Source organism: Lissotriton helveticus, chromosome 4_1, assembly GCF_964261635.1.
Source record: "Lissotriton helveticus chromosome 4_1, aLisHel1.1, whole genome shotgun sequence".
Classification (NCBI taxonomy): domain Eukaryota; kingdom Metazoa; phylum Chordata; class Amphibia; order Caudata; family Salamandridae; genus Lissotriton; species Lissotriton helveticus.
Genome location: NC_136063.1, coordinates 1,175,311,782 through 1,175,336,825, shown reverse-complemented (window position 1 = coordinate 1,175,336,825; position 25,044 = coordinate 1,175,311,782). Strand labels below are relative to the sequence as shown.

The 25,044-nt window shown below is 47.2% G+C and overlaps 1 protein-coding gene and 2 non-coding genes across 4 annotated transcripts in view; all 3 read left to right on the top strand.

Moving 5' to 3' along the window:
* PIGN (phosphatidylinositol glycan anchor biosynthesis class N) overlaps positions 1-25,044 on the top strand; it is a 1,090,233-nt gene that overhangs the window by 140,495 nt on the left and 924,694 nt on the right. The window lies entirely within an intron of this gene.
* On the top strand, positions 1,314-1,531 carry LOC144829852 (small nucleolar RNA U3). The gene has a single exon (XR_013610849.1). It is a non-coding gene; the product is annotated as a small nucleolar RNA U3 (small nucleolar RNA).
* LOC144829848 (small nucleolar RNA U3) lies at positions 11,784-12,001 on the top strand. Its single transcript, XR_013610846.1, has one exon. It is a non-coding gene; the product is annotated as a small nucleolar RNA U3 (small nucleolar RNA).

The window sequence follows — 25,044 nt, the reverse complement described above, 5'->3', positions numbered from 1 at the left end:
GTAAGAAAAACGCCCCCTAGGGGGTCTAAAACCGGAACTCACCCTGCGGGCCACCGGAGAAATACCCGGTGCCCGCTACGGCCAGTCCGGCCCGCATATATCTCTTCAATAGCCTTACAACATTTCCCACACCATTTTGAGTATCTCTGTAGCAGAGCTCATGCCTGTGCCAAACCCTGCTAGCATTTATCATACTACTCTTCAGTAACTCAGGAGCACTTCATCAGGATACTGCATCTCTGCAGTATCTTTGCATTAAATCTTGTGTCATTCTCCTCAGGATGTTTGTAGCATTTCTCGGTAGCAGACGCCATGTTACTCTCAGTAGTATGTCTTGTCTCACTCATCAGTGCCTGTGGAATTTCACAACCACCTTCTCTGATGTCTCCGCATATTTTATGTTGTTTCAAAGTGCAGTTCACATCCTCTTCATTAAATCTACACAATGTTACACATCCCTTACCAGTTTCTCTGTAGCGTTTTACATCTCCCTCTACAGAACCTCTCCTGCTAAGCTTAGGTCGTTCCCAGTAGTTAGTTAAAATGAGTGCAAATAGCACTTTGCCTCTGAACAATAAATCGCTTTCAGATAGGAAAAGTGGAACATCTCGAAAAGACATTTTAGGATGAAACTTCCAGAAAAATCCCAGTCTTGGCTCGAGCACCAACATCAAGGCTGTGAACAAGAATAGTTCCTAGACCTCCTACAGTTTTGGCACAGTATGACGTGAAATCAGAGCTCGGGTGCGGCTTTGCTTCGACAAAGTGCGCTGGTGATTGTCTGATCTGTGGTAAAAACACACTCTTCGCCATCTTGAAACGGTAATAGTGCTTCATTTAGTGCAGGGCAGAAAACTGTGAAAGTAACCTAGATTGTCTTTGCTGTGAGTTTACCAGCTGGTTCTCTTAATTTTTCAATAAGTAAAAATGTGATTGTTGCTGTGAGCCGAAGCACGAAACAAAACTATGGCTACGCTCTGTTTACCTGTTTTGAACTTTAACTTTCACACTGTAGTCCTCTGTCTGTTTCGGGAGCAGCGAGCAGGGAACCCGTGTGTGTCTGGAAAAGGCAGGCTAAATGTGATTCGTTGCTGCTTTCGATTATGCAGATTTTTAAAGCAGTGAGTCACCCAAAATCTACTTACAATGCGTTATTGCGAAGAAAGCGTCTGCCTGTGCATCTGTAAATTGTTATATTGTGGTGTTATACAGCCGTGTGTTTTTGTTTGAGTTGATGTTGTCGAACCTTTTCTTACTGTACCTAAGAAGGGTTTTTACTTTTTCTGCCCGTTTGAGCTGCAGTCTGTTGTGTTAAGACTATACTTTCAGGGATCATTTCTATAGTTCTTAACTGAGGAAATGTGTTCGAAAGTGTCTGGTCTTCGCTAACCACGATGAAGAGTCGTAGTGTTCCCTTCTGAGCGCGAAGCGAGTGGATAGTGTTGCATTTATGCAACTGCTGTTTGCTATTGATGACCGTTCCTCTCTCCCTTACAGGAGAGCTGGAGGAAGGAAACACAAGCTGAGTGGTTAGATCCTTACTATTGTATAAGAAAGAAGATTAATTCAATTTTGTATATCGTTCTACTGCAATTTCCAGTGGGTGGTATATACATGTGGGTTGAAAACGTTTGAGTCTCCTCTTTAATTTGGTACATTTGATTTTGAAAAGCACTAAGAGGACTTTTCAAATGGACCCTGGCCAGAGATTTATCAAACCTTCAACGCAATGCAGCTGCACATTTTGCCGCGCTGCCATGCCTGAAACGGGAAAGCCTACAATGTTGACGCAGTCCCAGGTTTATTACTCTCCGTAAATCTGGGAATGCGTAAACAAGCATGGGTGGATGGATGGAAACAGCCACTCTCCACCCATTTGACACATTCTCGGCGCAGAGTAACGCAAAGCCGCGAGTTGCTGCTGCCTTGCGTTTTTCCCTTGCGTGAAGTGCTCATTACACTGCAGAGACCCTGTTAAGTGCTAAGAGCGGTCGTGCTGGCTGGCACATCGGTTCTGCCACATTTGTTTGTGTTCAGAAAAGAACAGGCCACTGACAGTGCCCCAACCGTAGGAGCCTTTAAGAGCCACCAGTTTATTATTGTTATTTTCTCTACATGCCTCACACTTCAGTTGCCGTTTCAAGTCATGTTCCTGTTGAACCCCAGTCCTTGTTGCACCTGGTGGTGGCTGGTACCTGGGTGTATTTTATTTACACGTATCTAGTGGTATAGATTAGACTTCCAAACGCTGTGGGGGATCTGGGACGGGCATTTGCAGATATTTAGCCAAGGTCTCCGCAGTGACGTCAGATGAGGGTTTTGCTCTCATGCTTTGCATTCAACCCCCATGCCACATGTTTCAGAAGCACCTGCTGCCTCACCCCATGTGATGCCAAGCAACTTTACACATATGTACAGCCAGCTTCTGGCAGCGTTATTTGTCTCGGAGGACGAAGCACATATATATCATGTGAAGCCTCTGATCAGTTATATTACCAGTGCAATTATATAATGCCTTGTTTATAAGCCTCGTTTCAAGACATCCAATCTATCAGAGGGCTTGGAGGCTTCTTTAGGGCTACGAAGCACTGCATACATTATACATATGGAGTAGGGGTTTTTAATTGCATAATCAACAATTTATACAAAAATTCAGCAGGACATTTAGGTTTAGCAATAAGTTTGAGAGCCTGACTTTAACAAAACTCTAATACATGTTGTTTTCCTAACTTATACTAAACATCCTCATCTAGAATTTTTGTACATTTCTGGCCATATGGCAGGGTCACTACCGGTGTCAGGTCCTACAAGCTGCGCCTCCCCTCTGGATGTGCGCATGCGCAGTGTTACCCCGGGAATTGCCCGGTCTACGCCCTGAACTCCATTTACCCACTAAAGGAGGGCCCTTACTCTGCGCCGGTGGCGTCGTGAGTCCACGCGCGCGGGGTGGCTACCAGCCTAAGGAAAGCGTGAACTACTCCTACCCGCGCTCCTTTGCTTTGTAGCATCCATTACCTTGCCCCTGGAGTTGTGGGAGTGGCCCGCAGGCCCCTCCCCCTGGGCGAGGGACGCTCCCTCGCCGTAACGGTGTGCCCCGCGCTCGGGGCTTCTTTGTTTTTGGGCTCGCCCCACGTGGGGCCGTGTAATTTTATTTTCTTGTTTTGCAGGAGCCCGAGGCCCGGGTGAAAACAGATGAAGGTGACGGCCCGGGGAATGATGAGACACCAGTGTTGTCGGAGTAGAGCGGAAGTAACGGAGGGAGTAGCGGTATCCTCCGATCGTGGTGGACGGGGTCGGGAGTCGGGACCCCACCGAGGGGGGTTTTTTCATCCAGTTAAGTGAAAAAATGGTTGTGTGGGCGGGGTGCGAGAGCACAAGTACAGCACTGGGGGGGGTTTGCGGGCTTGCTTCGGCGGATGCCCCGCGGTGGCCTAGACGGCCGGTAGCTTGCAACAGACAGGGTTCAGTTTAAATGGCAGCGGAGAGTGTTCAGTTGGGGTTGCAGCCGGGAGTAAATGATTGGCAGTTTGCATCACCCTGTGTTCCTAGTCCTCCGTCAGCCGAGTGTCTAGATTGTTTCCTTCAAGCCTCTGCTGTGATCCTGTGTTGATGGGAGCGGCCACTCTGCGCCGCTCTGTCGGGTAAAGTTGCAGTCCTGGTGCGTGACTCGGAGAGCATGTGTGTTTATGCTGTCGAACAGCTCTCTCGGGAGCTCAGTACATTGGGACCTCTCTAATGTATCTAACCACTGCGTGATTAGTAATGCCAAAAAATGCCTTGGCTAGCATATCAAACTCATATTTGGTGCCAATATTGTCTAGTTACGGGCCTGATTCTCAAGGTTTTCTTCCGCAAGGATTTTCTTGCGCTTGGAAATTCAAGAGTAAGTCTCACCCACAGTTGTGGCAGGACTTCACTAAAAAGGTTTGTGAATCAGGTCAATAATGAGTATTGCGGTATTAGTTTCATGGCATGTCCGCTATGTCGGTGACCACGGATGATATTTGGGGGGGGGGGAATTCAGTGCCACAGTTTGTGATTTCAAGAATTAACTCATGTGCAAATCTTAATCCTTAGTGATGCCAGGCCATGCATACTTTCTCACGTTGTGTTTTCCTACAATTGCTTGTCCAGGGTGAAATAAAACATGTTTTTCCTGTGTGAGGGCACCCTCCTAAAGTCAAGTTGATACCATAAAACTGGACACGTGGGTCCTTTCCTGTGGTGTCAAAACCATGTGTGCACGAGCCTGCAAGCCTAAAGTAGTGGTGGAGCATAATCACGGCTGTGATAGTAGTTACATACACACCCCTTAACTATCCAGGGAACCGGATTAGCACCCAAAAAAGATGACTTCAGCCAGGAGCAGTCACGTGTGTTCTCGGTTGCACTGGGAGTTTTTTATGGTCACATGGCTTGGATTTTCTTTTGGTGGATGAATAGCACCGCAGTGAGGGGTGCGTAGAGCGGCAGTGAAAGGGGTCTCTGTTTAAGGCACTGAATACTACCAGTGTTACCGCAGCACCGGAAGTGTATAGAGTGAGGGGGAAATGGTTCTGGGCCGGATATCACACCATATTCATGCGAAGCTCAGTGTTAAGCAGTGAATCGAAATGCTTAATAAGACTTCCTTCATAGAAACATGCTTAATTTAGAGTTTTCTATGTCTTCGAGTACAGTATTGACACAGTAAAAATTGCTACCATGAATGCCTAATAGTCGAATTTTAGACTGGTAACATAGCTCAGGGGGTGGCGGTGCCTACTGCAGAGATGTGTGCGTTTTTATCTTCGTCAGTGAAGATTCTTTGGTGTCCTGTCCTTTGCATCATGTTGGCTGTGGGCGAAAGCCCAGTTAGGCAATAAATCAGTGAAGTAAGGGGTCTTTCAAAGGCGCCAGGTAGGCTAGACAAAATAATGTGATATAAGAATTTCTCGTGGGTTTGTGCATTCCTAAATGTAACCCCAACCAGCCAATAACGTGTTACACCATGTCATTAAAAATAATGTAATGTCCCAAAGTGAAGGTTTTATGTAAGGTAACTGGCGCTTTGTACGGCGCCCTTTTTTCATCAATAGGACTGCCTTAGGGGATCCTGGGAGAATCACTTACTCGCCCGTGCCTGAGGGTGTAATGTAGAGATGGAAAAATAGAATAAATAAAATATCATCCCTGAGGTGTAGGTTCCCATACCGCTGACCTGGGTGAATTTTTACTTCTACAGTCTGCTTGTTACCAGAGAAATTAGCATGTCAATTTCACTTAAATTAGGAATTGTTTCATAATTTTGGGTAGGGAAAACGCAGCCAATAGCCGACGCTGTAGGCGTTTTTACAGCGTAAGCAATCCCGATAAACTGAAGAGCGAGGAATTCATTATGGTTTTCCGCCAGACAGAAGCATATAATGTTTAGTAATAAAGAGTAAAGTTTACACGCAATTTTATTAGTATTGAGCATAAAACGGTTTATATTACACTCCGGGGTGAAATTACCGGCTAATGGGCATAGGAAGATCAGGTTTAATAGAGTATAAATCTCCATTCTACAGTAGACTTAAGGGTCTGAGTCATTAAACATTTATGCAGCTGCCTTTATACTAAAGCAGGGAATTCTGAAATCCAGACGTCTGCTCAAGGTCAAAACTCCCATTGTTAAATGCGCGGGAAGAGAAGACATACGCACTGCGAGAGGCTGAAGCACGTGTAAATGCCCTTCGTTTAAGATAAATCTGTGAGACAGCGTGAAGTAATTTTAAACACACACCAGAATGTCCCAGATCACAGAACATGGTTATGTCCTTTGTAGTAAATTAAGGCAGGGTTTGTTGTTACCAAATTGTGTGACTTTTAAGGTGAGGGTGATGTGTTCTGCTAATTTTTGTGTTGCGGAGTTTGTACTTCATTATTGCAAACTACTGAGCTGGCCTATAGCTGTTGGGTTGGATTCAGTTTGACTATTTCGTGATGATGTGCCCTGTTAAATTTAATTTTCTTGTTATATTACTTTGTGTATATTATTGTGTTCTATTGTTTACATTAAGGATATTAGGGGGCACGCTGCTGCCTTTCTAGCCGAAATTAGACTTGTACCTTAAAAGTTCCTTTCACCGGTAACCATTTTAACACAAATGTGGTAAAATAGCACTTATCCAGCTTTTCACGCATTTAAGAGTCCAGTCAGCTCAAAACTGGGGCACTTACTCTATCTTAAATTAACACTGGCAGTATTCACTGTATTCAACTGGATCGCATCCACATGCTGGGGGGGAGTCATCAGTATGGAGCTTGGGCTTTTTAAAAGGCTCGGGTTGTGCTTTTGTAGAATTCACAAGGCAGACGCAGCTCCCTGATGGGACGGGCCCCATCATGGGTTGTGGGTTATCCGAAAGGTGCTCTGTCGGCGCTCAAGACGTCAGGTCATTCAGTTGATGATTTCAGTTTGGACCATTCATTGCCTAAATTAGAGCTCAGGCTACATGGGTGACATTAAATTTCACCTGGAGAATCAGAGGGATGTTGACAGTCCTGGGCTGCTTCATTGATGTCCTCTAGGCACTTGCAATACTTTATCCAAGCCATGGTTGCTGCTGATTTCTCTTACGCAAGGAACAGCTATTGACATAAGTCAAATTTTGACACTATAGAACGACTATCATTGGTGTCTGCTAGGTGATAGTTAGAACAGTCATGGAACCATTCACGAATAGGGATACCATCCTCTCTTGGGGTCAACTTGGGGATTAACGACATCTAAAGGTAAGGCTTGACGAGGCAGAGAGCCAGTTTCCCAGGTCCCAGTTCCCTGTGCAAGCCAAAGCGGAAAGCCAAACATTGTTGGGGGTGATTACCATGGGTGGTGCTGTTCACTATTCTAGTGGGGACATTGCACCAGTCCAATCACTGCACCTGTCCAAACGACCATTCATGGATGATAGGTTGAAGTCAACATCATGAGGGAATATAGAGCAGCTTGTTTTACCAGTCTTTAATATCATTAATATCATGAATGAATAAATGGAAAAGAACAGGGGTATGCCAACAAATAGGTGTATTTGTACTAAACACACCCCTTTAGTTCAGTCAGTAAACTTATTTCACACACAAGTAAATTGGCACAAGATACGTTGAGCCTATGATGAGATTTGAGGCGAATAATTACAGTGTGGAAACTCATATAGCACACTGTAATTTAGCACCATATACGTTGAGCTCTAGGGGGGTACCAAAGCCACGTATTAATAACATGGTGGGGGAACCACGAATGGCATAGAGACAGGGCTTAGAGCCTTTGGACAGACTACTTGGGGTCCTGATAGTGATACACACCCTGATGTCGCACCTAAAAGGTGCCGAAGAGCCTGGTTGCGCATCAGATAGTTCTGGGGATCCATGTGAGCATGTCCGGTTGGCTGGGATGATATCTCCCAAAGTGGCGAGCGGAAACGGTCCTTGGGCCAGCGTGTGGCCTGGCGGAGATGGGGCTGTGCTAATTCTTGTAGCTAAAGACTGGGATGCTGCACTGTTAAGTAGGCTGTCTTGTTTTACACATAAGACCCTATGCATGAAGACGTGGGTAGAAAACCAGGATTAAGAGGCGATGTCCTCGCCCGCAGCACAACTTTCTCGTGTAACAATGATTGTAAAAATGGGAGGCCAATTTTACAGCCTACCAGGGTTAACATTTTCCGTCGACGTGTTAATGTGTGGTGACCTGGCACTAAGATTATCTAAAACTTAGCGACTGATGGTAATGTAAGTTTAATGCGTGTACAGCAGTTATTGCCGGAACATTAATGGTGTGTGTCTATCTTTCCAATTTATGTATGACCGGGTCCATGGTGAATACCTGGAGTGCCCCACATTACAATGGCTGCGACAGGTGGACGGCCCAAGGGATGCTTACGTCAGTCACGGCTGGGTCCATGGCGGATATCGGAGGAGTGCTCCACACCGCAACATCAACAGCTGGTGGACAAAAAATGGGAAGCAAACGTCGAGAAAGAGGACACCAAGGGCCCAGGTATTCCTGGCAGGTGTAAGTGCTACCCATTCCCTTCGGTGGAAGTGGGAATTTGTCACCCATGTTTTCTTGGTCTTTTCCTGGTTGCTGCAGTTTTCTCAAACCTGTTACGCAGGGGAGGGACTCATCACCAGAGGTGGTGGAGCTACAATGGGCCAGCACAAACAACAAGTTGGACGCAGGACAGGGAAGAGTTGGTTGGAGGGTCTGTGCCATGGTCAGTTCAGGAGCTTCTTTCAGGGACTTATAACTCAGCAGCCCGACCTCCTGTCAGCGGTGATACTTCACCTAGGGGGGGCTGAATTGGCCAAACTGGGGAGGCGAATACTCAGTGATGGGTTCTTCTCCACTGTGGGTGGGTCTTCAGGACTTGGGTGGCACGGTAGTAGGGTCTCAACTTATCCCGGGGTGGCAGGGACTCGGTCAGGGTGTTGAATCACTCGATAAAGGGGATCAACACACAGTGGGACAAACTATTTCAAGCCCCCACTCGGCTTGCAGATGATCCAACATGGGTGTATTGGTTCTACCTGGTAATGGGGGTATGGGCTCTGCCTGGTAACGGGAGTCCATGTGACGGAGGAAGGGAGGGTCCTGTGGTCTGATGATGTCGGGGCCTGGCTGGAAGGGGTTACTAAAGGGAGAACTTTGTCGGGTAGACCTAGGCAGGGGGAGGCCAGATCGTCGGTTAACAATGCTGGCCTGTGGCGGTAAGGTCATTATCGGTGAGCACATATTTGAGGTCTGAGGGGGTGGGCATCATCCTATGGAGGTTCCCGCCCAGGGGGAGGAGCCTGCGGGCCACTCCCACAACTCCAGGGGCAAGGTAATAGATGCTGCAAAGCAAAGGAGCGCGGGTAGGAGTAGTTCACGCTTTCCTTAGGCTGGTAGCCACCCCGCGCGCGTGGACTCATGACGCCACCGGCGCAGAGTAAGGGCCCTCCTTTAGTGGGTAAATGGAGTTCAGGGCGTAGACCGGGCAATTCCCGGGGTAACACTGCGCATGCGCACATCCAGAGGGGAGGCGCAGCTTGTAGGACCTGACACCGGTAGTGACCCTGCCATATGGCCAGAAATGTACAAAAATTCTAGATGAGGATGTTTAGTATAAGTTAGGAAACAACATGTATTAGAGTTTTGTTAAAGTCAGGCTCTCAAACTTGTTGCTAAGATTTATGTACCTAAATGTCCTGCTGAATTTTTGTATAAATTGTTGATTATGCAATTAAAACCTTTTTTAATTTCATACTTTAATAAATACGGCCGGGCGACTAGCGCCCGCCTTCCAAAAAGTAAAGACGTCTCGTGTCCACGTTCCTGGGTATTGGGTGCCGGATTGGGGGGGAGGCGGCAGCTAGTCGCTGACCATGTGAAAAGGGGGGGCCCTCGGCCCCCCCGCACGCATGGCGGCGCGGCGACCGTCGCCCCCACTCTCTCCTTTGTCGCCATTCGGCGGTGGGGGCGTGCCCTGGGGGGCGCGGCCCACCGCCGATTGGCTGGCGGCCTCCCTGACCCGGATCCTGGGAAGTGGGTCCGGGTCAGGGGGGGCGGGCGATAGGAGGGGCCACCTGGCCCCTCGAGAATAAAGAGATAGGGAGCGCCCAGGAGACCCCCTTGTCCCTGGACGCTCCCTCGCCGTAACGGTGTGCCCCGCGCTCGGGGCTTCTTTGTTTTCCCACCCACCATCCCTTGGAACAAAAGTTTTGTAGCAGTTTTTATGTCTGGTTGAATGGTAAGTTTTGAGGGTACGGTCCACGGGTCTCACAGGATAACAGAGATGGAACTGTTGGTATATTGTTGATGCTTTTGTCTAGGAATTTTATCCCTTTTTTAGCAAAACAGGTGTGAGGTGAATTATATTTGAAGCCATGTGTCTTTAGGCCTTTTTTCCTTTGTAGCTATACGTTGATACTGTTATTTAGCGAAACATGTCTGAAGCGAATTGTATTGCAATGCCATGTGTCGTTAGGCCTTTTTTCCCTTTTTAGCTATACGTTGATACTGTTATTTATTAGCCAGTGTAGCTGTCCTTTAGAATTTTTTCCCATAGGTCGTCGTATTTATTAGGTATGGGGCATGCGGTAAGGTCATTATCGGTGAGCACATATTTGAGGTCCGAGGGGGCGGGCATCATCCTATGGAGGTTCCCGCCCAGGGGGAGGAGTCTGCTTGACTAGAATACTGACTGCAAAATCGTGGTGTCAAAATATTGAGGCCATAATAACAAGGACCAAATTATTGTGAAGTAAAGTGTATATATAGGTAAGTATTGATTTATTATACCTAACTTGACATCTTCAAGTTATGTGGATGTGATGTCAAGAATATCAAATCTATACTTACCTATATGCACTTACCTTCACAATATTTCAGTCTTAAATATTTAGGCCTCTATACCCTGAACCTACAATATTTTCCTCCTCAATAGTATGACAAACAACCAGCTACTGGTAAGAAAAACGCCCCCTAGGGGGTCTAAAACCGGAACTCACCCTGCGGGCCACCGGAGAAATACCCGGTGCCCGCTACGGCCAGTCCGGCCCGCATATATCTCTTCAATAGCCTTACAACATTTCCCACACCATTTTGAGTATCTCTGTAGCAGAGCTCATGCCTGTGCCAAACCCTGCTAGCATTTATCATACTACTCTTCAGTAACTCAGGAGCACTTCATCAGGATACTGCATCTCTGCAGTATCTTTGCATTAAATCTTGTGTCATTCTCCTCAGGATGTTTGTAGCATTTCTCGGTAGCAGACGCCATGTTACTCTCAGTAGTATGTCTTGTCTCACTCATCAGTGCCTGTGGAATTTCACAACCACCTTCTCTGATGTCTCCGCATATTTTATGTTGTTTCAAAGTGCAGTTCACATCCTCTTCATTAAATCTACACAATGTTACACATCCCTTACCAGTTTCTCTGTAGCGTTTTACATCTCCCTCTACAGAACCTCTCCTGCTAAGCTTAGGTCGTTCCCAGTAGTTAGTTAAAATGAGTGCAAATAGCACTTTGCCTCTGAACAATAAATCGCTTTCAGATAGGAAAAGTGGAACATCTCGAAAAGACATTTTAGGATGAAACTTCCAGAAAAATCCCAGTCTTGGCTCGAGCACCAACATCAAGGCTGTGAACAAGAATAGTTCCTAGACCTCCTACAGTTTTGGCACAGTATGACGTGAAATCAGAGCTCGGGTGCGGCTTTGCTTCGACAAAGTGCGCTGGTGATTGTCTGATCTGTGGTAAAAACACACTCTTCGCCATCTTGAAACGGTAATAGTGCTTCATTTAGTGCAGGGCAGAAAACTGTGAAAGTAACCTAGATTGTCTTTGCTGTGAGTTTACCAGCTGGTTCTCTTAATTTTTCAATAAGTAAAAATGTGATTGTTGCTGTGAGCCGAAGCACGAAACAAAACTATGGCTACGCTCTGTTTACCTGTTTTGAACTTTAACTTTCACACTGTAGTCCTCTGTCTGTTTCGGGAGCAGCGAGCAGGGAACCCGTGTGTGTCTGGAAAAGGCAGGCTAAATGTGATTCGTTGCTGCTTTCGATTATGCAGATTTTTAAAGCAGTGAGTCACCCAAAATCTACTTACAATGCGTTATTGCGAAGAAAGCGTCTGCCTGTGCATCTTTAAATTGTTATATTGTGGTGTTATACAGCCGTGTGTTTTTGTTTGAGTTGATGTTGCCGAACCTTTTCTTACTGTACCTAAGAAGGGTTTTTACTTTTTCTGCCCGTTTGAGCTGCAGTCTGTTGTGTTAAGACTATACTTTCAGGGATCATTTCTATAGTTCTTAACTGAGGAAATGTGTTCGAAAGTGTCTGGTCTTCGCTAACCACGATGAAGAGTCGTAGTGTTCCCTTCTGAGCGCGAAGCGAGTGGACAGTGTTGCATTTATGCAACTGCTGTTTGCTATTGATGACCGTTCCTCTCTCCCTTACAGGAGAGCTGGAGGAAGGAAACACAAGCTGAGTGGTTAGATCCTTACTATTGTATAAGAAAGATGATTAATTCAATTTTGTATATCGTTCTACTGCAATTTCCAGTGGGTGGTATATACATGTGGGTTGAAAACGTTTGAGTCTCCTCTTTAATTTGGTACATTTGATTTTGAAAAGCACTAAGAGGACTTTTCAAATGGACCCTGGCCAGAGATTTATCAAACCTTCAACGCAATGCAGCTGCACATTTTGCCGCGCTGCCATGCCTGAAACGGGAAAGCCTACAATGTTGACGCAGTCCCAGGTTTATTACTCTCCGTAAATCTGGGAATGCGTAAACAAGCATGGGTGGATGGATGGAAACAGCCACTCTCCACCCATTTGACACATTCTCGGCGCAGAGTAACGCAAAGCCGCGAGTTGCTGCTGCCTTGCGTTTTTCCCTTGCGTGAAGTGCTCATTACACTGCAGAGACCCTGTTAAGTGCTAAGAGCGGTCGTGCTGGCTGGCACATCGGTTCTGCCACATTTGTTTGTGTTCAGAAAAGAACAGGCCACTGACAGTGCCCCAACCGTAGGAGCCTTTAAGAGCCACCAGTTTATTATTGTTATTTTCTCTACATGCCTCACACTTCAGTTGCCGTTTCAAGTCATGTTCCTGTTGAACCCCAGTCCTTGTTGCACCTGGTGGTGGCTGGTACCTGGGTGTATTTTATTTACACGTATCTAGTGGTATAGATTAGACTTCCAAACGCTGTGGGGGATCTGGGACGGGCATTTGCAGATATTTAGCCAAGGTCTCCGCAGTGACGTCAGATGAGGGTTTTGCTCTCATGCTTTGCATTCAACCCCCATGCCACATGTTTCAGAAGCACCTGCTGCCTCACCCCATGTGATGCCAAGCAACTTTACACATATGTACAGCCAGCTTCTGGCAGCGTTATTTGTCTCGGAGGACGAAGCACATATATATCATGTGAAGCCTCTGATCAGTTATATTACCAGTGCAATTATATAATGCCTTGTTTATAAGCCTCGTTTCAAGACATCCAATCTATCAGAGGGCTTGGAGGCTTCTTTAGGGCTACGAAGCACTGCATACATTATACCTATGGAGTAGCCATTTATTGAACAATCAAGAAAGCCCTTGAGGCCTACCAATAGGTATGAAAAGTACTACATGAATGCCCATACAATACAGTCCTCCCAATTCTATTGCTAAGATTTCGAATTCCAGGAGATTGCCCCCCCCCCCCCCCCGCTCCACCAGGGCCCCCTCCCCACACAATTACAATACACATCAGAGATGTCTGGTGTGGACCGTGTGGTGGCATTCCTGGGGGTGCAGGGGTGGGGGGGAGGGACAAACAGAGTGGGGAATCAAAGTGGCAGGGGGCCAGCAATTAGGGCTCAGAGTGTCAGGGGCGAGGCAACACCTGTCTTAAGTACCGGCCATTCCCTGTCTGCATTTTGTTGCTAGGTGACAGAAGGCCCCTTTGTTTCCAGGACCAGCCGGACACAGGTAAGGAGCAGTGGGTGAGGGGAGGAGGGAGCAGCCAGATCAACTGGTGCTGGGGCACTGTTTTAAGAAAGGCCTTGTTACTGCTTCGAAGGCCCAGGGGAGGGGGCCCCCTTTCCCTGGGCCTCGAAGCACTAGAGAAATCTGCAAGGTCAGGGTGTGGGGGCCCCCTTCCCAGGGCCTTGTAGCCACTACTCCCTCTTTCTTTTCCTTTCTTTTATTTGTTCCCCTGCGAAATGAATCCAAAAAAGAAAAACTTTTTTGCTGGAAAGGTCATCTTTTTTGTGACATTTTTCACTTCCAAAGTGCAGCCTTGGGAAAGAGTGAAATAAAAAATTCAAAATGTAAAAAATAACTAAAACAAGACAGAGTGGGTCAAAAAGGGGCCAGAATGATTTTATTCACACCCAAAACACATTAGTGCCACTACACAGAGTTTACCAGTGAAGCGCTACTTTTGTTTCCTTGTCTTTCTCTAAACAGCATTGTTTTCCCCGGGTGGGGAAGTGCACCATTTCTGGATGTACTGCAATACCTGCTTGATGGGCGGACTGGAAATTAAAGTGCATACCGCTGCTCTGTATTCACAAATATGGCCTTTTTAAACCATATTGCTTTCGTTTTGTAAGGAGATAATCAATGGGCATTGAAGCAGGTCCGTTCAGGCCCTGTAGTCATGGCCTTAACTTTTCATGCAAAAGCACTCATTCATTTCTGAATAAGTGCAAAAGTGTTAAGGTAACCATGTTGTTCCTGCTTACATTTACATGCTTTAATTAATCTTACATTCCTTATGAGTGTTTGCTTTTTCCAGAATGTTGTCACTTTTTTTAGGCAGCATATTGCTCTTGTCTAGTGCGTAATTTGAAATGAGTCGCCTCTAGGTGTTTGTATCAGGGCACAATTGGGTTGTAGTTGAAGGCAGTGCGAGTTTCTCTCAGTGGGGTAGTATGGTGTTCAGTGAGGAGAGGATGTGGCACTATGGTCAAGCTGCCGAATTTGGAACTGGGGAACCAGGTTCAGCCTTCATGACCAGTCCACCAGACCAATCTCCCTGAGGGAGCACATTTCCATGCTAGACATTGGAAGGACCCACACGACCTTAGAAGCCCTGGTGTCTTAGCACCAGCGGGTGGACCCTAGAGGTTGCAAGTGTGGGTTAACCTTGAAGGCCTGTCCACTACAACCCCTATTGAAGCTCACCTCGAGTCTTTTGGGCAGACCTACGAAGCAGCACACCCTAGAGCAACAGTGACTCTGTCATTGAGGTCACAGGACCCTTGAGCAGGAAGGCTCTAGGGCGGTGCAAACGGTGAGATCGCATTGAGCGCTGACTTTGGGTCATGTTTGCGAGTATATTATGTTTCTAAAAGCACTTGCTGCCTCCTTCCTGGCCTCCAGGAATTTTCGGCAACAATAAAAATGTCATGAAACTCCAGTGATCAATGTTCTTCCTAGAGAGAGATGGAGGTTTGTCAAGTGGAAGTTTTGACTCATGGAAAGGGAGCGCAGAGGGTTAATGTGCTCGCTGCAAAGAACATGTACCATGCAGATCACTAAGTCCACATAATGTAAATAGGCCAGTGGATTACTGCTTTTGTCAGAGAGATCCTATTGGTACTTGCAGTTTATAAGTCAAAATCCTAACATAGAACAATGAGCTATTAACTGTCATCTAAGAGCTGCAGACAAACTGCGAGGTATAATTTACATCGTTATGGTTTTTTCCCCAGTCTTTGATTAACATAATGTTGCGAAAAGGGTTCACTTGAACAGAAATCAATTCTGGTTATTAAAGAGAACTTCCAACCATGGTATTACGTTCTAAATTCAGAGTTTGTGTTTCTCTAGATCAATCACTATTAAACTATACTGCCTACCAGTACGATTGTCATGTGACTCCTAGTCCTTTGTCTTATGTAAAATGACCTATTGTGATTTACACACATATTATTGATTATCTCTGTGTAATGTGTGATATAAAGTTCTCTGACACTCTAAACTGGTATCAGTGGTGCTGTTTATCAAATTAAATGCATCTGAGAGAGAGTGTAGTTATGGAGACTTGAGGGGCACTGTTAAAGGGTGGTAGTGAGGGAATCCGTGACAGAGCAGGCACCAACATTGTCGCACAGGGCTCCACCAGTGCTAAATCTGGCCACATCTACTTCCTACAGTTCTAACACCAAATCAAAAGCGGTGATTTGACACCCCCTTGAATCTGTAGCATACCTTCAAGTCACTGTATGATTTAGCAGTGGTCTTGTTTGTTCTACGTCTTTTTTGTTTATGTACAATCTTTATTTGTTTGCAATGGTGTCTTGTAATTTTGTACTATATGTGTTGTGTTTTTGCACTTAACATAATTCTGGCGAGTAAAGAGCACACACACAAAAAGATTGTCCTACGTCTCTTAGCATGGGAGTGTGGGATTCTGGTGAGAGGACTTACGTTAAAACAAATTACGTAATATCATCCTAAGGTAGCACCATAATGGCACAGAAAGATAAGGGAGCCTTTTCAAATGTGGAATTATATCCATGGTGTGAGAGGTTTTCTCTTGTGTAATTTTATATTTTGAATGATCCCGCCCCTCATTTCCTCAACAGGATCTCCCCCCTTTATGAGGCAGAACTGGAAATTGTATCATGCAATCATCTGGAAACAATCTGTTAATGAGGAGTAAATAATATACATCTTTGTGAGACCTGCACCTAGCTTTTCCATCTAATGAGACACATGTATTCAATTTAAAGGTTTTAAAATATATGGACTTATTTCATTTGTATATTTATCTTTTTGTCCATGTTACTGATATCCACGTTAGGTCTCTTCAGGGATGCCAAACAAGATCAATAGTCCTGCGATGTCACTTTCTATGATGTCACTTCTTGTGATGTTACCAAGGGCGGCTCCTTCACTAGGGCGGAGGAGCGACGCCCCACTACTTTCTGGCAAAAGCAGAAACACAAAATAATAAAAACACCATTTTATGTTTTTGCTTCTAGCACTGCGAGAAAGCAGAAGTGTTTAGTTGGGGGCGGGCGGGTCTGTTTTAGGGCAGGGGAGGATTGCCTTGCCAACTGCTAAGGGCGCTGACTGTTCGGCCAAACCAGTCTTGCGCACTCTGGCCTAATGCAGCCTACATGGGGAAAATGGCCTCCCCATAGGTGCCTGGCTGGTCGGCGGCCTGATCAATCACAACGCTGCCATTGCAGCATTATGATTGGCTTAGTGGAGGGGAGGGAGGCTGCCTGCTTCCTGTTCTCCCCCCACTTCCGAACTCCCGCGAGACCCTCCACCCGCGAGTCATGCCGGCTGCGACTGGAAGATACATGCAAATTAGAGGGGCCTCACATCTTCTCTTTCGCCCGGGGCCCCAGGAGTTCTAGGACCGGCCCTGTTGATATTGCCGCACACAGAGCAACACTGCGATACAGCGAGGCCTGTCAAGCATGGTGACTGTAAGAAGGAGGCCAGCGGCTCCATCATGCGGTAAGCCCCAGCCAGCATGGAGATTCTGTGCAGTAATACACTGGTTATATTTGACAAAGTATAAGTCATGTAAATAATTGTTGCAACCTACTGTAGGGACATCCAACTTACTTCGCGTATCTGGTTTGCATTTTAATTTAAAAACAGTGGCGGGCATTCTGAGTTACTGTACCTGAAGGCCACATTGGTGAAGCTGCGAGTCCCCATCTGCCGAGGCATGCGGTGGCGAGCTTAGACTGCCAACAAGCATTCAATAGAAGGGGTTGGGTATGAAAGCATCTTGCTATATAATTAGTGCTCACTGTAATTAAATAGCGGGCACTTTCCTATTCTGCAGAGATATGGCTTCGACCCCACTATGAAAAGTGCCCTGCTTACAGCTGCTGTTCTGATTCCTCCTAGTAATTATTGTACATTCTCAAAGCATACCCTATGCAGTAAGTGCAGCATTTTACTTCATGTGACATGGATGAACTTAAATCAGTGTACGCTTTTGGCTGCTTTGTAGTTGGTTATTAGACCTTGATACTTTACGCCACAGTCGATGCAGAACGCGTTATTCCACACAAAAGTCAGCAGAGACGAAGAGGGGTTGGGCTCTTGAGAGCATGTGTGTGGATATTTTCACCTTTTCACCACCGCCTCTTAAGCCCTTTATAAACAAAGTGGCCATGTCTGAACTGGGGTGGCAGAGTGGGCTAAATAACGTGATGGATTACACCCAGATCAGTTGACTGGGTGTGAGTGTTTGATTTGTTCAGATGCTCCGTCCATCACCACCCCTTTTTGTACCCCTTTATAAACAAAGGGCGGGGAGATTTAACTTTCCCAGTAGCACATCCTGAGGCAATGCATGCCTCATTGAACTCAGCCCCAAAGGAGTAACCTCGAGCTGCCTTAAATCACCATGGCCGCCTCCCCCAGCAGAGCCCACGATAAAACTTTAATGCGGTGATAAATCTAACCACCTGAAGCTGGGGTCATCTTAAGACTCGGTATCTCTCGCAGGCGAGGCAGAAACAGCTGGTGGATGCCATTTAAACTGTTTTAGCCAGTTCCAGGGGGGTGAGAGGACGGAAAAGAGAAACAACATAATGTCCCCTCTCATGAAGGCAGCTCCTTCAGCACTGCAGTAAATAGACAATCATTCAACTCCGCATAATTCAACACAACGCCACACAATTCCACGCTACACAATTCAGCCCCACACAATTCCACACCGTGAGGCACATGTACACTCCACATTTTACCACTCAACACCACATTATTCAGCTCCACCTAATTACATGCTACTCAATACCACATAAATACATCCCACATAAATACACTCTATGCCGTATAATAATCACATAAATACACTGCATACCATGCCACATAATTTCACTCAACACCCCCACAGTTTCATGCAATTCCACATTGTGCTACAAAATTCAACAACACACCACATAATCCCACCCCACTACACACAATATCACTCCACATAATTACACTCCATGATACACAGTCTAACTCTACATAATTTCAATACACTCAATACCACATAATTATATCCACATAATTCCACTGCTCGCTGCGCTTCCTGCAGCACACAAATACAATATATAAATACTCCTCTTTACCCTGTAAACACACACATCAAAGCGCCAGAAGCAGGTGCGATAACTCACAATTACACAGGGATATCAAATAGAGGCAGTACGTGCTGTGGATTGTAAACAAAAAGTGTCAAATCGACTATCACTTTTACAAGGTTCTGTACATTGCGATACAAACACACACTTGTTTTATGTTACAATTTGCAATCCAAAGGAGTGAGCCATTGTGCCCCCAGATAGCTGTAAACCTGATGAAGTCAGATAGTGTTTTCAAATACTACAACCAAATCTAGAGGGCAAAGTTGTGGGTAAAAGGAAAAATACTTCCGTTCTTTTTTTTTTTTTATACTTGACAGTATTTGATTCCTCTTCAGTGGCTCTCGGTATACATTTGAGGAACATATAGATACTTCTGCTGCTGTGAGTGAGCACCTTTTTAGTTTGTCTACACTCTAATGATGTTAACTCTGTCCACCACTTTTCTAAAGACCTTCATTATTATCGTGGACGCGCGATAGAGTAAGGCTGCAAGCAGTGTGCTATTTCTTAATTGTTTTTACTTCATTTACAATTTGAACTATTTAAAAAAAAAATCTTTTTATTGAATTTGAACAATATCAAATCACGCATATATTCAAGAGATACTTGGCATATTTCATCATGCATCACAGGACAATTATGACATATATTTAGTGCAATTAGGGACACACACAGATCACCTTGATATGCATTCCATTTTCCCCACTTTCCATCCCATTTTGTGGGGCACCCTCTGAGTTTGAACACCTCTTTTTCCGCAATCATACACTTATCCAGTTCCCTGGTCCACAGCCGAAGTGAGGGATTATCTGTCATTCCCCACCTCCTCGCTATCTCCCTCTTGACCAGCCTGTAACCCAGTGTCATAAATTGGTGTACAGTTTCCTTTAGATCTGTCGGCTCCCATATATTGAGGAGGCTCAGACGAGGTGTAAGGGTGTCGGTTTTCTCCAGTGCTTCAAGCATACTTTCCATGGCCCCCTCCCAGAGAGGTCTCACTCCTGGGCAATCCCATATCATATGATAGAAAGAGGTTTCTTGCTGACACCCTCTAAGACATGCTGCACTGGCTCTGGAGCGGGTTGTTCCCCTGAGGTACGACCTGTGTAAGATCTTTAGCTGGATGAGTCTGTATCTCAATGTTATGGCTGCCTCGCGAGGAGACATCAGTGCCGCCTGCCAATCGTGATCGTCTATTTGACATATGTCTCGTTGCCACCTCTCTCGGAGTTTATGGAAGGTGTCCGGTAGGTTATTACAGAGTTTTTTGTATGTGAATGATATGGCCTTAGTGAGTAATGGGCCATCAAGGAGTCTGTCTTCCAGGGGGGACGAGTCTGGTATATCTGTCATATCCGGGATGGCAGTAGTGAGGACATGCCTAATCTGTAGATATCTAAATACCTCTCCCTTAGCCATAGCATATGTCCTCTGTAAGTCCTCGAATTTGAGAAGTTCCCCCTTTTTTACCAAGTCTCCTATCGTTGAGATCCCGATTAAGTCCCACTTGTGGAACACGGGTGGTTTCCGAGAAGTCCCAATTTCTGGGTACACGACAGGGGCGTGGCCTTAGTTAGGGTTTTTGCCCATCCTAAGTGGGAATTCGCAAGGTACTATATCATCACAGTGTGAGCAGTGGGGCCAAAGTATCGACCCTTCCGAGTCTTCGAGTAGAGTGCCTCTAGGTATCCTGCCCTCCCCATCTGACACCTGTCCAACATGTACGCTGGGTCCACCGGGATCTGTAAATACAGTGGTTCACCACCACCAGTTGTGTTGCCCAATGGTAAAGATGAAGATCTGGGAGGGCCACCCCCCCCATCATACTACCCTTTGGTCAGCTTATGCATGGCTATTCGAGGTGCTCCGCCATCCCATAGTAATGTTCTTATTTCGCTCTCCACTCCCGCAAAGTATGGATCCGGAACCCTGTGGGGACAATTCTGGATGATGTACAGGAACCGGGGCAGGGGCAGCATCTTAAAATGAGCCGCTCGTCCCACCAGGGATAGCGGCAGGGAGCACCAGTGTTTTACATCAGCCCGTAGCCTGTTCAGTGGAGTTGCAAAATTTGGGTCATAGAAAATTTGGGTGTCCGGGGTCACAAATATCGGAAGCCTTCCGTGGTAATCTTCACTATATAACCCTCCGGTAACCGGGGAGCTTGGCCCTTAAGGAGAAACAGCACTGATTTGCTCCAATTGATGGCATATCCTGAGTATTTCCCGAAGTTCGTAAATATATTCAATACCCCATGGAGGGATTTTTAAGTGGAAGCCATGTAGAACAATATATCATCTGTATATAATGATATTCTATTGTCATGCCCCTCTGCCCATTTCAAACCCCTCACCATGACATCTCGCCTAACCCATGCCGCAAGTGGCTCCAGCATCAGGGCGAATAGCAAGTGGGAAAGATGCCAACCCTGCCCCGATTCAATGGGAAGGGTAGTATGTGTAGTTATTGACTCGGACCTGTCCCCAGATGTCCGTATACAGGAGTTTCACCCAGCCCACGAATTTAGACCCAAATCCCATGTGCTGCAAGACTTCAAATAAGTAATGCCATTCAATGGAATCAAATGCCATTGAGGCGTCTAGGGAGAGGATAACAGCGTCTTCTTAAAAAAACTCATGACGTGCCATCACATTATGGAGGCGTCTAATGTTTAATGCTGTGTTCCTCACAGGCATAAAGCCCGACTGGTCTGGATGGACCAGTGATGAGATTACCGCTATGAGACGTAGGGATAGGACCTTGGCTAAGATCTTTGCTTCCACATTGATTAGGGAACTCAGGCTGTAAGAGCTATATGCCGCTGTTGGCTTACCTGGCTTTCGAAGTACTACGATGGAAGCTAATCTTTGGCCTTTTGGTAGGAGACCTTTCTCATAGCTTTCTTCGAACATAGCCCGTAGATGAATTGCGTGGCGACCACTTTCAAAAATTCTATGGGTATCCCATTAGGGTCCATTGCTTTGCCTGATTGAATTTTGCTCATAGCTTGGTGTTTCTCCTCATCTGTCAAGTCACCCTCCAATGCCTTTCTGTCCTCAGCCAATAATACCGGTAGTTTACTGTCAGCAAGAAGTTGTCAGGATTCCGCCGAGGTGTAGGACGTGGAAGAGGTGTAGATCTGTTCTAGGTGGTTCACAAAGGCGTTGGCTATGTCACTAGGGTCTGTAACGTGTGACCCATTCCCAAGAGTCAGCTGAGGCACCCAACTCTCCCCCTGCTCCCTCCTATCTAGCCACGCCAGTAATTTCCCGGCTCTGTCCCTTAGTTCGTATAGTCTATGTGTGGTGTGAAGGAGTTTGGTCTGTAGTTTTTCCCTGACAAATGTCTCATATTCTTCTTGCTTAAGCTGCAGGCGGTGTCTAGTAGCTTCTGAGGGTGCTGCGTTATGCTCGTCCTCCTGCTGCTGGAGGTCGCTTTCAACCTGATCTATCTGTTGCTGCCGATGTTTAGTATACCCTACCCTAAGAGCCAGGGCCTGCCCTTTTATTACAGCTTTAAATGCCTCCCACACTGTGCCATTTCCACGGACCCTACATTTTCTTTAAAGTAATTCTGGGTATGTTCCACTAGGTCCTCTCTAATATCTGGGATCTTCAGCAAGCAGGGGCTGAGAGTCAATGTTGTGCGCTGCTGGCGCTCAAAGAGTGTGAGTTCCACAGCTACTGGGGAGTGAGCCGAAATTCCCCTCGGTAGTGCTCTGAGATTTTGAAACTGGCCAATGGAGCCCAATTGTGTAAGAAAATAATCAATTCGGGAAGAGCTTCTATGAGCATTGGAGTAGTAGGTGTATTGCACTCCATCCGTCTGCATCGCCCGCAATATGTCTGTTAGACCAAGGGCCCTTGCGAATTCATACAAGTGTGTATGTGGCTGTGGTAAATGTCTGGGTGGGAGCCTATCTCTGTTGTCATCCATCGTCATGTTAAAGTCCCCCCCCATTATTAGCGTGCCTATAGGAAGATCAGCTAGTATCTTCCCCAGGTCCACAAGCGCCTCCTTTCCCATCGCCAGAGGGAGGTACACTGAGACCACATTCAGTATCTTGCCCTCCCATTGTACTTCCGTTACCGCAAACCTGCCTCGTTGGTCTGCCCAAGTTCGCCTCACCATCAGAGCCACACTCTTTTTGACCAATATACCTGTCCCCTGGGAACCCGTGGTGAAGTCTGCGTGTACTAGCAGTTTATAACCCCACCTGGTAAGGGCTTTGCTTTTATTACCCACCATATGTGTCTCCTGGAGTAACACGAGGTCTGGGGCTTGCCTTTTGAGGTATTACTGCACTATCCCTCTCTTGATTTTATCTCCCATTGCATTAACATTCCATGACATCACCTTCAAAGATACATCCATATTAGCCCTGTGCATCCTCTGTTCCTGGGTATGAATTCCCATCTGTCGCTATTCCCAAACACAGCACCACACTCATTCTGCAGGAGACCTCCCATCTCCCTTCTCTGCCTGCCCTGATGTGCCTGTGGTGTTCAATGTCCGCGATGACCTTCAATATTGTAGTGTGACTGTCCCGACTGGCCGTGAAATATGATCTTCGTTTATCTTCAGCACGTGAATTCCAACAATACAAACAACCCATGCCCCACCCTGTTCTTGTCCTTCCTCCCCCCCTCCCTGCCCCCCTGCCAGTGGATTTAAAACTACCCACTCCCCAACTAGGCAGAGTGCCTCTTATTCCCCCAACATGATTGCGGGTGCTGACCTGCCGCCCTACCACCCTAGCCTTACCACGATAATCTTAGTGTATAACTTAACGGTCAGAGCCTGCTTTTCATCAGTCTCAACATATAAGTTCCTCCTTGACTCTGTTACTGTCCATCGATAGTTTATGATGGGTACTGGTTCCTCATGTGAAGGCTTAGTCTTTCCACCTTGCCTCTTCTCTCCCTTCTCGGCCGATGATGTATCTTCCTCCCGATCATGTGCAAGTGCGTGGTTGGGGGACCGCGTTCCTCCGTTCTGGCCCCTCCGCGGGCCCCCCACTCTTCTCCATCCAGTCCCAGGCCTCCTCTGGTGTGGAGAAGAACCACATCTTCCTCTCCGCTTCCACTCGCAGCTTTGCGGGAAATAACATTGCGTACTTCACTTCCCGTTGTCGGAGTTCTTTCTTGACTTCCATGAAGCTACGTCTTTGAGCCTGGATTTTAGCGGTATAGTCCAGGAAGAAGGTGACCGTGCTGTTTTCGATCTTCAGCTGATGACTGGTTCTGGCCGTTTGTAAGATTGTGTCTCTGTCCTTGAAATTGAAGACCCGCGCTATGAGTGGACGCGGGGGCCCCTGGTTTAGGACGACTCCCCGGTACCCGATGTGCCCTCTCAATGGAGAAGTAGCTAGATAGTCTCTTGAATTGGAGATGTTTGGTGATCAGCCCTTCATCGAAGAGGTCCGCAGCCAGCCTCTCCGCCCGTTCCGGAATCCCCAAAATTCGGATGTTGTTTCGGCGTGCCCGCCCTTCATAGTCATCCAGCTGTTTAGCCATCAAGGCTTGTTGGGTCTGCAGGGGGCGTGGCTTAAGCGCCGACGAGCATGGTCGCCTGAGTCCCGAGCTCCGGGCTGATCTCGGCGAATTATCCTGATGGCCCCCCTCCCTAGCGGCGCCGCCGACCTGCTGTGGTCCCTGAAGGTCTGGGGGCAACTCGGCAACGACTGTGAGCCAGGGGAGCTCCGCGATCGCCCTGATTCCTGCGGCCGCCGGGAGGCTGGAGCAGTGACGGGCGGCCATCTTGCTGTGGGCCTGCAGCCAGCCCGGGTCCCCGCTCTCGATTTTGGAGGGACCGCCGAGGGGGCAGACCCATCGCGGCTGCGTGGGAGTCGGCGCGACCGGGGGGTTGGCCCGGTTGCGGAGGACACCGCGGAGTACTTGTGCAGGATCCCGAGGACCTGCGGCTGCATCGGGCGAGTGTACCCGGACGGAGGCCCAGTCCCGAGTGCAGCGGAGGCGGCGCTGCGCCCAGCTGGTGGCGTGTTTCCCGCTGAGGAGTGCACCGCATCTGTGGCAGTTGCGACGGCGCAGGTACTGTGTGAAGCAGCGCTGGTCTGAGGTCGCACGATCGGCGCTCTGGGGCGGAGGCCTCTGACTTTGGAGTGACGCCGGACGGGCACCAGACGAAGGAGTGGGTGCCCGGCCCCTGTGGACCTGATTATTTGTCTGGAGGGCGGGGAGCTGGGGAACTTCCAGGGGCCCACTAACGCCTTGAGGGGACCGTGCTGGTACTCTAGTGGTGGCGCATTGGAGCATGCGCCACGGGCCCCGGACTGTGGGCGGCCTCTGGCTGGCCTACTTGGGCGCGCCTGATCTCCCTGGCACGAGTCTCTGACCTTGGTCCCGGAGGTGCGCTGGTGGGGACGCGGAGATACGTTAGAACTCCCCTGGTTTGGGGCCTGCTTTCTGGACT